Genomic DNA, 12,443 nt, shown 5'->3' on the forward strand with positions numbered 1-12,443 from the left:
AACTGATGGTTGCTATAAGGGCCCCTTTTATATATGAAAGCGTGTGACGTCTCAAAGTATATAATATATATATATATATATATATATGGTGTATGCCTTATGGCTCAGACAGAATACCGTTTACCATCAATTGTTAACCTGGCGTTGTTTTTTACGCCCAGCAATTTTTCGACCAACTAGAGGTATACAGCTTCGCTGTAAATATTATCGTGCTCTGCTACCGCAAACACCAGAGACCAGTGGAGCGAGGAAAGCCTAGTAAAGTAGAGGCAAACACCACAGTTAGTTGCTGGCGCTAAGGATTCCTTCGCGCTGATGTTCTGCGTAGTATCGCGATGAATTCAACCGGCCACGTTCTCAAGCCTCCGCTCTTCATTTCTTCGCCTACGCGAACTCTCAGCTCCCTCAATCTAAACTCGCGATATTCCTTCTGCGACGCTTGGTTTCAACTGCCTAGCTCTCGCTTCAGTCTTTCGGAAGCAACTGTGTCTATTTGTCTGGTCGAAACCTGCGCGCGAGCCACCGCCAGAGGCATCGGCTACGGTCACAGACACCTGGTGCGTTCGGCGCGAACGCGAGGAAACGCGATCGGCGTTGGCAGCAGCTCTACGCGTGATGATAATTGGTTCTTGAGGGAAAGGGAAAGGTTGGCGCTATCTTCTGCAGCCCTTGAGGGAGCACGGCTCAGCGCTAAGCGTCCCACTACCACATGCCTCACTCCTCCTCTCCACCTCACATGCGCTATTCTACGTGATGCTATCTTATACTCTGCTTTCACTCTCTCTCAGCTCTCTCTCCCCCAGCTCGGCGAAGCTATCGTACAGCTGGTATGGGTTACGGCGTTTTGGTAAACCTGGCTTTCGAGTTGCGAACGCGCGCTCACTAGCAGACCACGCGCTTGACAACAACAGCAAAATTGAAGACGTCGTGTTCTATAATCCATGCCTCAAAAATATATATTTTGGCAAAATCGTATAAACAAAAATTTGCAGTTTAAATAAAGCACTATTTTAAGAGCGTATTATGCGCAATCGGCCTTCGCGCCCGCAGTGAAAGTAGGTTGAATATGCCGCGCAGGGCGTCTCCGCCCCAATCCAGTTAGGGTGCCTTCTAGTTACGGCGGCGCTGGCATCGAGGCACCCTAAATCCAGTTCGCTCGCAGCGCCTTCGCACAATTTTTCTATACGCGGCGCCTCACCGGGAGAGCGCCGTTAGGCCCACTCAACCATTGTCTAGTACCTCTAAGCAGCACCTACAAGGCATACGCAGAGGTGCTGCCCACGCCATCCGCGCTTCTCCGTTTCCCCGCATTAGCGCCGAACGCTCGCGGTGTCCGTGACTGTTTTTTGAGTCACCAACATTTAAAAAATGAAAAAATTAAATGGGGAAGCCGGCCCCCAGATAGGTACAACAGGCGTTAGTGCCAAGAGTAAAATAAATAAAAAGGTGATGCAGCAGCTTCCTAAAAGAATTTGAAAGAAAAGCGAATTGTTAAAAGAATAGCGGAGGCAAGAGTGAAGTATGTGAGATAACACAAATAGGCGTAGACTTTTGACGCTGTTTTAAGTGGCGGCGCAAAGTCGGGGAGCTGCCTCCTTGGAATAAGTGGTTAAGAAGGCGCCGGCAGCGCCGAAGATCAGCAGGGTACCTAACAGCCCCCCAGGGCCACCCACGCGCTGCCCCAGGATTGGACAGGATCCAGATGTTGACAGGTGCCGCCGGCTCCGCCAAACAGGATGGCCACCCGGGGCGCGTGTTTCTATAGACGGTTTTCAGCAGCGGCGCACGGGCGCGGCCATGTTTGATCACGTGATTGCGCCGGCATGACTGGCCTTGGGTTGAAGGCCCGCGAAGGAGCCGTACTGTTGTAGTGGTGGACGACGTGCGGCAAGCGGCGGTTGGACAGCGGCTGGATCGACGACACAAAGCTCTGGCCCATGGTTTAACGATCATGTAAGTGAACCATTGTTTGTCATTTTAACGTTGTATGTGCTCGCGCCGGAGCGCTGTGGCGCTCGATCATCGTGCATGCGCGTCGCTCGTTCGCGCCGAGCGATTCGAGCTCATGGAGGCTTCTTGTGCGGCGTTCACGTCAGTTCGCTAGTTAATTTTACTTTTGTGTTTAGTGCGGTGTACTTAAGCTACGATCTGAGCTGTTTGAAGTGGTTGCCCAGCCTCTCGCGCTTTGCTTGACGGTCTCGATTGTCTATGCTTGAGCGCCGAGTGAAAAATCCGTGTACGCTTGTGTGTTGACGAGAGACTCGCTCGCTGGTATTTTAGCTTCCCACATACGTTGAGGTAAGCGTTTGCCTCGATACTGGTGCAGTGATCTCTGCAGAATTCACCAGTGCGGCGGGCACGCAATAGTTTCGCGTAGTTGACTTCGGAGCGGCAGATTGTTTGTTGGATGTACTAACTGAATGCCCCCGAACGGGTGTTGTTTCATAGTAAAACCCCTGTCACACGGGCACGTTCGATCGCAATTGAGCCTCGATCCGAATCCAGTCGGTCGGGATCCGCAAATCGTAATCGAAGTGTCCGATTTCGATCGGAGACCGACGTAAGCAGCTTCTAGCTCAGTGTGACAGAAAACGAGGTACAACGAGAAAGAAAGAGATCCGAAGAAATAACCCTCTAAAAAGGCCGTTTTCTTTTTTATGCACGTACAATTTGAAAATATGTGTGCTGCGTCGACGCCATGCACGTAGTTCTGAGATTTGCAGACGATCAGAATCGGCGGCAGTGGCACGTCGTTTAACTAAAATACCGAATGCAAAGTAACTTTTCTGAAAATTGATTTGTACTTTACTACCTATTAGGCACGTTTATTATTTGCTTCGGACTTAGTTACACTTGAAGCGTTAGAGCCCAAACAACACGATCCTGATCCTTGGACTGTGTAGTAGCGATAATTTTCGATTGCGATCGAAAGTCGAGCCGGATCGAGGCTCGATCGCGATCGAAAGTGGCCATGTGACAGGGGCATAACTTTGGCTAGCTGTAACTCATGCATTTTATAAATGAGAGCTCCCGTTTCAACTTTTCAACTCTTTATAGAGAGCAACACCAGCTTAGTATCAAATATGTATTAATTATGAAACTCCAGAACTATAATTTATAAATCCAAAACTATATTTAATATCAGTTTAATATCAGACTGTATCTATCGTGTTATTTTAGTTCTTTAAACATCTGCAGATGTCTTAAGGAGTAAATAAAAATCAGCTTTCTTTCATTGCCATTTTTTTTTTTCATTCCCGCAGTACATACAAATGTTTCGCCCATATTTCAGTTGTCTATGACTACATGGTCAAGGCAATCGACCAAGATGGGAAGCCTGCACAGGACTACAGGGGGTTTGCAGAGGGCATCAACCTTTTTGACAGTGGCAATGTTGTGAAAGCTTTGTGTCATCCAAGGATGGCATCTGTACCATAACGTTGTGTTCCAAGCTGCAGTGTTGGGTATGGATAGTCCTTGGTTGGACGCCCACCAACAAGTGAATAGAACATACCTGAAAGAAAGGGTGATTCGTGTAATATTTACAATGATTTGCTTTTATTTGAACGTAAGAATAAGGAGTCCACATAAATAAAAAGCACGCACATGGGTAACGCATGCAGTTCTTATTGCAAACTGCCACAATTGTGACAAAAAAGGCAACAGCAATATGCTGCCAATGTCTTTTCCATAATCACAAATAATGTCATAATTTCATAGTGTGAAATAATGCCACAATTTCGCGATGTCAAAAGAGGCTATGACAATTAAAGGCAATAAATATATATTCAGCATGCGCTTTGGTGAAACCAGGGTCCTTCAATACTTTCTTCTGGTCATGAAACTCCCGCCGAAGTTTCATATAGGGACAAAAGCTGCCACATCAGAGGCGCCACCGTGAGTAGAAGGGCACCGATCTGCTGCGCTTGGAAGGGCAGTCGCGCGTTCGCGTGAATGTTTGCCATGAAAAACACCTCGCCCACATTTTTTATTTCATTGTGTCCGCTAAGTGAACATAGCAGTGCTTACTCTTGACCAAATAAGATAGCATGCAAGTTATTTATTACTTCAAGTCATTGATTGTTAGCAATGGTTCACCCAAGGCTGCCCGTCAAGTGTTGCAATTTCGCTTGTGCTCGTACCTATACCTACGTTTCTTGATTCCTGTGTAGTGATTAAACTCGTGCTGAAATTATACAGTGCGCCATGACTAAGCGTAGCTGACCCACAGATTAACGTTGCTTGCGCAAGAAGTTATGGTGCGCCCTATTGCGCGCAGGCGCTCCGCGGCGCTTATTCTCTTGTTATTTCCTGTTTATTCTGGGGCATTGCGAAGCTGCCAATGGTAATTTAGCGTGCAGAACAGGTACGTCTGAATAAGTTATCTTGACACTAATTGCAGCAGCAGCTGTGAACTGCGCTTGCTAGATATAGACAATATTTGCGGTTTCTAACCGAAAGTTCTTGCATTTACGCATGCAAACATGATCAGTTCAAACTTGCGCAAGTGTTTTTTTTTTTCATCTATTCACATTTAATGTCGCAGTGACCATGAGTTCAGGTGTTGCGTTTTCGCTTAGTCGACTGAAAGTACCACCCGAGTTTTTTTATAAAATACCAGCGCAGATTGAAACCAGCTCGTAGCTTCCATCGTCACTAGGTCATTCAGGACTACATTTACCGATCAAACTTATAAGCCACCAAGGTAGTCCAATATGCAGTCCTCGTCGTGACTCCGGACGATTGATATCTTGCATGCACTCACCGGCTCAAGTAGTATATCGTCCAAAAGAACTGCCAGTGTATCAATCTGAAACATAAATATCTTGCTCTATCACTCAGTGAATGACATGAGTGAGAAATTTTAAGCACCAGAAAGAATAATAGATCTTCACTGCATTTAAAACGAGACGTGTTTGCCGTTTGCATCAAATGGCTAAACAATCATTGTCACATTTCTATACAGTGCACAGCTACTTTGCAAGTTGTTTTGGTGTGTGTTTTATAAAAAATTTACCTGGTTAACAGTAGGTTCTTCATGCTGAAAGAGATCTTGCCTTTTTAAGAGTAGGCGTGCCCGGGCCATCTTCATTTTAGTCAGCGCTATCACTTTTTCGTTTCGATCATTAAGCAAAAAGTAATCACGTTCATTGGAAATGCCGCGCTTCAAGTAAGCCTCTAAACACAGACACTGTCGCGATTTATACAAAACAAAAAGAAACAAAAAAAAACATCAGGAATGGGGGCTTACCGCACTGAATTTCTGGACTTCATGTTTGCCTTCATGATGCACTGATCTATATGAGCATCTCGCGGCCCGATAGCTTCTGAATGGTTTCCTGCATGCCACGTTTTTCATTTGCCTGCGCCTCCGCTGACACGAATGAAGTTGTTGCTTCCCACTGCGAAGTTGGGTCATCACCCTTTGCAGCTCTGAGGCAAAGCAAACGGCGTACTCTGTTATAGGCACTCTGAATCAGCACCGCCAAGGCGATTGACAGTTCGTACTTTGCAAAGAGTGACCAAGAACGAATATCGTAATGAGCGTGATGCCAGTTTGCCTGCGTATGAGGAAGTAGAATGCTCCAAAGGTATGTACCAGACTTACCGTGAATTCTGCTTCGGCTTTATCTGTGACGTCTGCAGTTGCGACGGCCGCAACTTCGGCTTCAGCGCAGTTTGAAGATACCGCTGGCCACCTTTTTGCAAGTGGGCGCCGTGTCGGTGCATGCGAACGTTCTTTGGGCTTAGACACAGGTACGCCTTGGAAAACCACGGAATGGCGTCTTCTACCAGTTTGGGTCGATCGCGTGGCAGTACACGTTTCCATTCACTGTACACACGTCCGCACGAATAATGTCTCCGGCATCAAAATGTTTTTCGCACACGCGGAAGTACTTCGATTCGAAATGGGAACCCGGCACTCTCTTGTCGCGGGATTGCTCGCTTCCACCTGTCGCGTAGTTCCGGGTTGGCTGGTAAACAGAATAGGGACTTTTTCGTCGACGCCCTTGTATCCGGAGCGGCAGCCTGGCTCACAACAAGGTTTAGGCATCACTGCTATGGTGAATTACAAAGTGTCGATGTCACTACATGGAGAGACACGTTCAGACGAAACAAAAACAACCGCGCACAACAGCACGCCGCGCCGACACTCCGCTTTCCGGCGGCAGCGGCCGCCTTCGCCGTCGCCCTTCTAGCGACGCCAGCGCCGCGGCGCCGCAACTGCGGGCGCTATATGAAGCTCTCCCATAGCGTTACGCCGGAGTTTCATGACCAGGAGAAAAGTATTGAAGGACCCTGGTGGAACCCTGAAAGACACAAGGCAAAAGGAAACAGCTGATTTGTAGTTACTACTTTAAAACGCAGCTAATCAAATAATGTCAAACTGGTGAGTTTGAAATTATTTACTTTTACTTTCATGGTTTCTCTTGACATCACGAAATTGTGACATTATTGTATATCAGTTTACGATAAACACGCAACCAACGCTTCTAGCATTGTTTGAAAAAATAATTTTCTGCGACAGTGGGCACACAGCTAGTTTTCACGCACCTGTTGCTGGCCACAAACAACGCCAGGTCTACGTTCTGATCACACCGTGCTTCCGATACAGCAGCGAAACCAACATATGCAAAATCAGACGCGCAGGCAGGAATTCGTCAAGCTTAACGATTTAAAATGCGATTCAGATAGCACTTTTCCAATCTTTTCTGCAGGAGCTCTCACCGCGACAACTAGTGCGCCTTAATTGGCACCGATCCCGGCGCATATACGCACGTGGCGTGTAATTTCGCTTAAGGATAAACATCAGTGATAGCAGGTGACTGTTTCAATACGATATCGCTAATGCTTGTGTTCTGCCACTGAAACACCGCACGGTGACCTTAATGTACAGCAAGCGCAACATGGGAAGTTTGTACACTATTCCGCAAGCCGAGCGCGTTCGGTTATTCGGTACTATGATCTGCCACTTACTCTTGCCGATGTGCCTTAATTGAAGTTCTTTCTCTGTAGGTTCGCTATCCAGCATTGTCGGTGAGCTTGTTTGTCTCTCCTTGAGGAAATCGGTGCATGGAAAACGGCCGGGCACGGGCAGTCTTGATGCAGCTGTGGCGCGTGTATTTCACACACCGACGTCTTCCACAGCTTAATGTCGCCATCACAGTTTTTGCATCCGACCACAGCACACGTTTTCCCTCTTAATCGCCACATGGAGCAGAATATTGTTCGACGTTTGACAAACTGCGCTTGTTAAACGCCGCTGACTACGTTTTCGCGACTGAGCAATGGTAGTTTGTTTGCGTCCAAGGCCAGAGATGTCCAACACCACGCGCGCTCCGGTGGCGCCATCTGATTTCAGTGTCACAAACCGCTGCTGCAAATGGGGGGCGCGTTTTCTATTGGCTCCCAAGCCCAGGGCTCGATCGCTGGCGCCGCCATGCGGCGTTCGCACGTACCATGTTTCTTTCTAGCCGCCGCCGTTGGAACGGAAAACACTCTGGCTGGCGGTGCATAGGGCACAACTGTGGCTGCTGTAAGGGCTCGATGGATGGATGGATAGGATGTAAACACTTAATGAAAGTCCGGAGGTACGCCGACTGAGCACGCTGCGGGCCGCTCCCACGTTGGGACAGGTCAGGCCTATGCCCGACCGCGCACTCGTGGGCCCCTCATGGACAGCCCATCAGTTGCGCCCCGGCCATCCGGGGCTCTTGATGGCGTGAGAGCCAATTGTCCTCTTTATTTGTTCCGTGCCTCGCACTGATGAGGGCAACGCCAGAGCATATGGTCCTAGGCTAGCGAGTCGTGGCAGTGCCTGCAAGAACATACTGGCATAAGTGTCTGGCATAAAGCGTTATGTATAAGCCGAGCTGGGATACGAGCCTGTTTGCAATGATCTGAGGGATCAATGCCTGCGCTCTATTACCTTCTTGTGAGGAAGGGGAAAGTCTCTCCTGCCGAGATAAAAGTGCTGCGTAATTTTGTTATATGTTGTCGGTTGATCCCTGTTCTCCACCACGGCGGGCCGGCCGGGGAGTTCTCCATGGTCGCGGAAAGCGAGACCACGCGCCTTGGAGTGGGCCAGCTCGTTGAGGTTTGTGGGGCCTCCCATGATGGATCCCATGTGAGCGGGGAACCACGTGAGAGTGTGGGTGGCGATGCTTTTGCCGTCGAGGATGCGACAGGCTTCCTTACACACGGCGCCCACGCTGAAGGCGCGGATGGCTGCCCTGGAGTCGCTGAAGATGTTGGCATGTTTCTCGTCCAGGAGGGCCACGGCAATGGCCACTTGCTCGGCCCCACATGACGACGTGCTTCGTACCGAAGCTGCATTAACGGTCGGACCCCTGTGGTTGATGGACAGTACTGTGAAACTTTTTCTGTTACCATAATGGGCCGCGTCAACGAAGCAGCTGCCGCAAGGAATTTCTGTCACCCGGCGTAGGAGCGCCACGGCCCTGGCCTTCCTTGTTTCCACGTTACGCTGGGGGTGCATATTGCGCGGGGCGGGGATATGATGATGTGGTCTTTCTGCTCGTTCGAAAGGCCCTGGTAGGAGTCTTCGACCTTAGCCGGGGGGGACGCCCATCTCTGTTAGGGGTCGTCTGCCCCCCGTGGTGCCGAAGAGTCTAAGAATCTGTGCCCTTTCTTGTGCTTCCGCAATTTCTTCCAGTGTATTATGAATACCTAACTGCAGAAATCGGTCGGTGCGGGTGTAGTTTGGTAGTCCGAGCGCACTCTTCCTCCCCCTCCTTATCATGGCATTTAGCTTGTCTCGCTCTGCCTTCTTCCAGATGTGCCTGGCGCTACGTACGTGAAATGTCATAACAAGAAAGCGTGGAACACCCTTATCAGATTCTCTTCACTCAGGCCTCTACTTCTGTTAGCTACCCGCTTGATTAGACCGATGACGCTATCCGTCTTCTTTGCTAGTTTGTGAATGGTGATGCTATTTGTTCCCGCCCCTTCGAGTGTCATTCCCAAGATTCTAATGGACGCGACTTTGGGAATCGGATCTCCGCACTTGATGTACAGATTAATGTCGATTTCGGTGGGCGGTTTCCAGTTCTGTTGCTTGCGGCCCTTTTTAGTTGGGCTGTAGAGAAGGAGTTTCGATTTCTTTGAGGAGCACCGGAGTCCGTGTTCGTTAGAAAGCGTTCTGTAGTGTCGACAGCTTCCTGCAGTGCGATTTCGACTGGTCCGTCACTGCCTCCCGCGCGCCAGACAGTGTTGCACGTCCGCGTAGGTCGTGTGACCGAGCCCGGATGTTGCCTAGGTATCTCGAGAGGTCGACCATTTGCGATGTTGAAGAGAAGCGGCGAGATGACTGACCCTGGGGGTGCCTCTTCCAGTCAGCTCCATTTTCTCTGATTCCAATTACCAGCCCTGAGGATGGCGCATCGTTTGCTCAAGAAAGAGCTGACGAGGCATGGGAGGACGAGCCAGGTCGAGTTGGAAATGGCGTCGAGAACGAACTCGTGACGGATGTTTATCAAAGGCCTTCTCCGGTCCAAACAAGGATGGCTCCTGTGTCCGAGTTGCAGCGTTCGAGAATTTGGATCTTAATAAGATTCATGGCGTCCTGGGTGGAGAGGCCTGGCCTGAAACCTGTTATCATGTGTGAGGAAAAGGTCGTTGTCTCGATATACTCGGCTATTCTGTTATGGATGTGCGTGTCGGCCCACTTCCTTACATATGACGTCAGTGAGATGGGACGGAGGTTGTCCAAGCTGGGCGGTTCCGGGTTGGGATGAGTATGACCTTCGCCACCTTCCATTGTTCCGGTGCAATTCCCTCCTCCCCAAATGCGATTTATCTCATCTGCGAGAAACTCGACCGATTCGTCCTCTAGGTTTCTGAGAGCCTTGTTGTTAATGTGATCCGGGCCGGGTGCCGACCTACCATTGAGGTCGTTTAGGGCGCGGCGGATTTCACTGACTTGGAAAGGCTCGTCCAGCGCGGAGTTCGGCTTCCCTTTGTATACTGGGTATGTCGCCTCATCAGCCACAGTTTTGAGCGGCAGGTACTTCTTAGCTAGCATCACCAGCACTCCCTCTTCCAAAGACGACTTCTTGGCTTCGTGGAGCACTTTAGCGAGGACACTTCTCTGGTTTGACTTGGTGCCGGAGTCGTCGAGCAAGTGTTTGAGAAGATTCCACTTCCCTCCCGGGCGCATCTGCCCGTCGATTGAATTGCAAATTTCGTCCCGTTGCTGCCTAGACAAAGCTTGGCAGTGCTCCTCGATCTGTTTGTTGATCTCGGCTACTTTTTCCTGAGCTTGCGATTCAAGCGTTGGCTTTTCCACCACTCGAGGATTGATTGCTTGGCCTCCAGTAGGTGTGCAAGCCTGCTATCCATTTTGTCTGTCTGCAGATCCGTCTGTATGGTTTTGGTGGTGGAGGAGACATCTTGCAGAATTAGTTCGGACCACTGGACGAGGCTCTTGGGCTTTTCTCCACGGGCGGCGCGAGCCTTGCGAACCTCACGGAATTTGTCCCAGTCAGGACCCAGGCCTTTTTTTTTCTTTTCTGCTCCACTTGTAGGCTGGTGGCCGTGATGTAATGATCGTTACCGAGGTCTATGAGCAGATTCGACCACACGGCTGAGCCAGCGTTTTTAACAAAGGCGAGATCCGGGACAGAGTCCCTGGTCGAGGAGGTGCCGCGTCTGATGGGAAAGGCTGGGTCCGTCAATAGAGAAAGTCCCGCATCTCCCGCCTCCTGCCACAGGCTTCTGTGCTTGACCGTGTCGTGCGGGTAGTTCCAAGCGTACAAGGGAGCGTTGAAATCACCAGCCACAGCCAGTGGAGAGTTTCCGGCGAGTTTCGTTGCCCAAGTGATGATGGTTTTGAAACGTTCGCTCGGGATGCTGTATACGTATAAAAATGCTGGAGTTGTTGGATTCACTTGGGATGACTTCGACTAGGGAGGGCTCCGTCTTGCTAGGCCGGACCCCTAGATCGTGTACGACGAAAGTCAACTTGCTGCTGACTAATGTGTAGATTCCTCTGACGTCCCTACGTAGAACAAGAGCTTTGTATCCCTGGAGTGAAACCTGATCAGTCCTCGTTTCTTGCAATAATATAACATGGGGCTTTTCTTTGTGAGTGCGAACAAACTGCTGCACAGGGTATCTTTTATGGTAGAGTCCCTGCAGTTCCACTACCAAATCCTAAATTCAGTGCGTGGCCCCATCCTTGCTGTATAGAGCGCCTTCCGGCGTTGCTACTAGGTCTCGAAGGAGGGAGGTCCAGGAAGTGCAGTGGTGGCGGCGTGGGTACCGACGCGTCATCCGGCAAGAAAACGGGACGTACGCGGTGGATGACCTGATGTCCATTTCCTGCATCTTGGACTCTATTTCTGGCATTCTGTTTTCCAATCATTGAATATTGACGTTTTGCGCGTCTATCTTCTGATCAACTACCATACGTCGCTGATCCACTGCAAAGAGTCGTTCGTTAATCTTCTGGATCTCGAAGCAGATGAAATTCAGCATTTCTCTGATTTCGGACTTGGCTTTAGCCTGTACATTTTCGGGCATGGTGGGAACGGCCTTTCTTTTGGCTGGGTTTCCTGGGTGGCTCGCCTCCACGACCATGGGAACGTCTGCGGGTAGGGCAGAGGGGGTCCCCGAGGGGGTTGAACTAGGGACTAGAACGGAGTGACGTTGATTAGCCATGGGAACTTCTGCGGGTTGGGGAGACGGGGTCCCCGAGGGGGTTGAACTAGGGACTGGAACGGGATCAGGTTGATTAGCCTTTCTGAGCTCTACTATTTCGGCTCGCATTGACTCGATTACGCAGTGCATCTCGGCATTTTGTTTCCTAAGCTAAGCTATTTCAGACGAACCATGCTCTCGCGCCGCCCCCCCCCCCCCCTTACCTTTCCGGCAGGTCTCCCTCCGCTCCGCTCCCTGTCTGCCCAGGTGGCGCCTTGCTTCTCAGGACCGGTTGGCTCCTCGAACCGGACCCTGTTCGGTGGGCCCCGGGAGCGGCCGCCCGATCTGGAGCGGCCCCGGGATCTGGACCTGGAACGGTTCCTGGACCTGGACCTGGAACGGCTCCTGAACCTCGAGCGGCTTCTCGAGCGGGAGCGCCTGCTCGAAGGTCTACCCGGTTTGCTGCCGGCACTTGTTTATGCTGGTGCTGGGTCTCGATTCCTGGATTCCGCATTTCTTTCCATTCTCCTCCGTCGAACGAGGTACGGGAGTTGGGATCTTGGCTTGCAAATCTTGTGGCGTGCGGGCCCCCGCAGAGGCCGCAAATAGGCGAGCAGGTGTGGTTTTCGTCGTGGTTGTAGGCCCCCCATTTCCCGCATAATTGTCCTCCGGCGTTGGGCAGACGTCGGCTCTGTGGCCTAGTCTACCGCAGGTATAGCAGCAGTCGTGCTGCCTGAGGTACAAGGAGCACTTGACTAGCGCCGAGCCGTAGAAAACGAAGT

This window comes from Dermacentor silvarum, chromosome 2 (genome assembly GCF_013339745.2).
Source record: "Dermacentor silvarum isolate Dsil-2018 chromosome 2, BIME_Dsil_1.4, whole genome shotgun sequence".
In the NCBI taxonomy this organism is placed as follows: Eukaryota; Metazoa; Arthropoda; class Arachnida; order Ixodida; family Ixodidae; genus Dermacentor; species Dermacentor silvarum.